Genomic DNA, 2,918 nt, shown 5'->3' on the forward strand with positions numbered 1-2,918 from the left:
CACACGTCTTACGCCAAACGGCCGGCCAAAGAAGTCCAGACGCTTTTCTTTGCAAGCTCCTTTGACTATGATGACCTGGATGACTGAGAACCTTCACAGACATGGAACCCCACAGTTCATCCACTGTCTGAAGCAAGCGGTTTTAGCTCCCCTCCCTTTAAGCAGTCTTACTTTAGATTGGCTGCCCCTTGTAAACAGAAGGTTTAAGCAACAAGTGGGTGGGGCTTCTTGCTTAATTTATTTATTTTTTTGTACTTTTCCTATGTCCCAGTTTTCCAATTTTGAAATGTTTTCTTGCTATTTTCACTCACTTGTTAGTTTTATTTAAACATATTACCCACTGGAATGTTTCCCAACCAACGTGCTGCAACACACAGGTGTGCCGTGGAAGATTATCTGGTTCCACCTCTAAGCGATCGCCGTGAGTAACGGGCAGAACAATTACATTCTCTTCCAGTAGAGGGCAGTACAACTTGCTCCAATTAAATGGGTTTGCCAACTGCCAGTAAAACAGAACAAGATGAAGAAGAAATTACATAATAGTCATACTGTGAGACAACGCAGCAAGTAATAGCAATAGGTAAATAATGGAAAAGAGTCTGACCTGGGTCCTGATGAAAATTCCGACCTAGATGAAGGACCTAGCATGAGTAGTGGTCAGAAGAAAGCAAAAAAGGTATACTGGGGACAAACTGAGCCAATTCCACTATACCTGATGCACGGGGAAAAATTATCAATATGCTTTTTGTGATGTTTTTGTTTGGTGGTGTGCTGTTTTTTTTTTTTCTAATGTGAAAATCTCCAAAAGGTTCGGAAACACGGACCTACTGTAACAGGGAACACCAGAAGCCCCCTGGTTACAGTAGGATGAAATGCCCTGTTGATAACAGTGATCGTGCATCTTGAAAAATTCAGTTTATTCAGGCATTTAATTGTGGTATAAAGGAGTGCCCAAGATCATCTATATGGCAATGAGTTGAGAGTTAAACTCATCTCACTATTATCATATTCCAGTCTATTATGTCATGGCAGATCTTGCTCCATTAACCACTATCTGTGCATCTAACAGCCTGTACACTATGCCTTATGTACAGTTAATTTATACGAGGAATCTGTTCAACTATTGAGTCAGTCAGGTAAATGTATGGCACTCAGTAAGCAAACCATATTTGTAGTTGTTTTTTTTTTAAGTACATTTATCTGTAGTTTTAACCTCAGCTACTTTGTTTTGTTTTCTATTTCACTGAGAAATTTTTTTCTTTGCTATTTGTTCTGTTCATTGTTTTAAGTGCTGTAACACAGAAGTGGTAGAAAAAAGTACATCTTAAACTGTTATCTTACATCTTACTCTATTTTATTTCTCAAGCTCCCACACAACAAATAAAAAATAAAACTTAATGAAAAACTAAACCAAGGCCTAGGCTGTTACAAGCAAAGAAATCCCATAAAAGCATGTAGTTATAGTAAAAATGTGCAAGTTTTGCAGCTCCCTGGTAGATTCTACAAACTAAGTTTTATGACAGCAAAATCACTGCCAGCACTTAAGAGGAACAATTGAGAGACTTTGACTGCAAGATGAAAGGGGAGGTTTTAAAACATATCATAAAGTACTCAAGACAAATCCGACCTGTCCACCTACCTGTAATGTAATTTGAGAGACTGACAGTCAGCACATTAATGTCACACCAGCTGAAGGACTGAAGGTCTATGCTCAACCGCCAAAGAACCACAGTAAAGCTCTCACATGAGGCCCATTCATCCACTCTGCTGCTGAACCATAATCACTTCGCTGCTCCGCGGCTGGCCGGTGTGATCGCCACCTGTGCTGACAGCGCTGGCAACGGGAACAGCAACCACAGCCAGGAAGTGCATCAGCATTTCACCACCACACCGCGATTAGAGCACACACTCTGTACTTCATTTCATGGCATAAGAGTCTGTGAGATTTCTGTTCCACAGCTGTGAGAAAGCAGTAAAAACAATAAAGTGTGAGTTTTGCAGGTAAAATGTGAGAACTGACTGTTGTTGGCATTATGCTGCTCTAAATAATTTCCTGCTGATTTTTTTAAAACTGTTTTGACATTTACATTAATACGAAAGTCTAATTCTCCTTTTATTGAAAAAGTAAAGACCCCAAGTTATTCTTAAACGACACAATATTGCTTTAAATCATCAGACTGATCCTTCAGGAGATTTTGAACGTATCTGCTATAGAACTACCATACATTAATAAATACATAGGTAAACACGATGGATTCCCATCTTACATGACTTCATGTTGAGAATCATCACTGGTAGCATGATCGAGACGTTTGACTATGACCGAGAGACCAGGAAGCAGTCTTTGCGGAGGAAGACTTCAGAGTCCCCAAGCCAGAAGGACAATTTTCTTCAGCATTGTGCTCCATCTGTCCACAGGGTAAGAGTGTCAACACTATCATCTAACATAACTGTAACATCGTGATGCCTCTGAGGGAAAACACTGGTTGCAAAAATGTCAGATGTGACACGCCAGCAGTTGGGTGATCCATCACAACACTGCACAAGTTTTTTTGGAGCTACAAGTATCACTGCCCACTCGTCCTCTTCACCAGATTCACCCTCATGAATGAAATCCAGGTGTCTTTCACACAGCTTTGCAGACTGTGCTTTAAGGACTTCCAGGGAAAGTTGAATGTGCATAAAAAGGTTAGCCAGTTTTTGCTTTAAATAAAAAGATCCAGCATGTTACCATTTTGGGTCACATGCACACCCAAATGTATTTATTCCAAATACGTCAATCTATAGCATAACATTTATCACATAATTTATATTTGTCTTGAATGCTTTTTGACCAACAAAATCGGTTCATGTGTTGCTCAAACAACATATATGACGTATCTGGTGTAGTAACAAATCTTTTTTCAATTTATATAATA

This window comes from Pundamilia nyererei, unplaced genomic scaffold (assembly GCF_000239375.1).
Source record: "Pundamilia nyererei isolate P.nyererei 1_Seehausen unplaced genomic scaffold, PunNye1.0 scaffold00111, whole genome shotgun sequence".
Taxonomy (NCBI): domain Eukaryota; kingdom Metazoa; phylum Chordata; class Actinopteri; order Cichliformes; family Cichlidae; genus Pundamilia; species Pundamilia nyererei.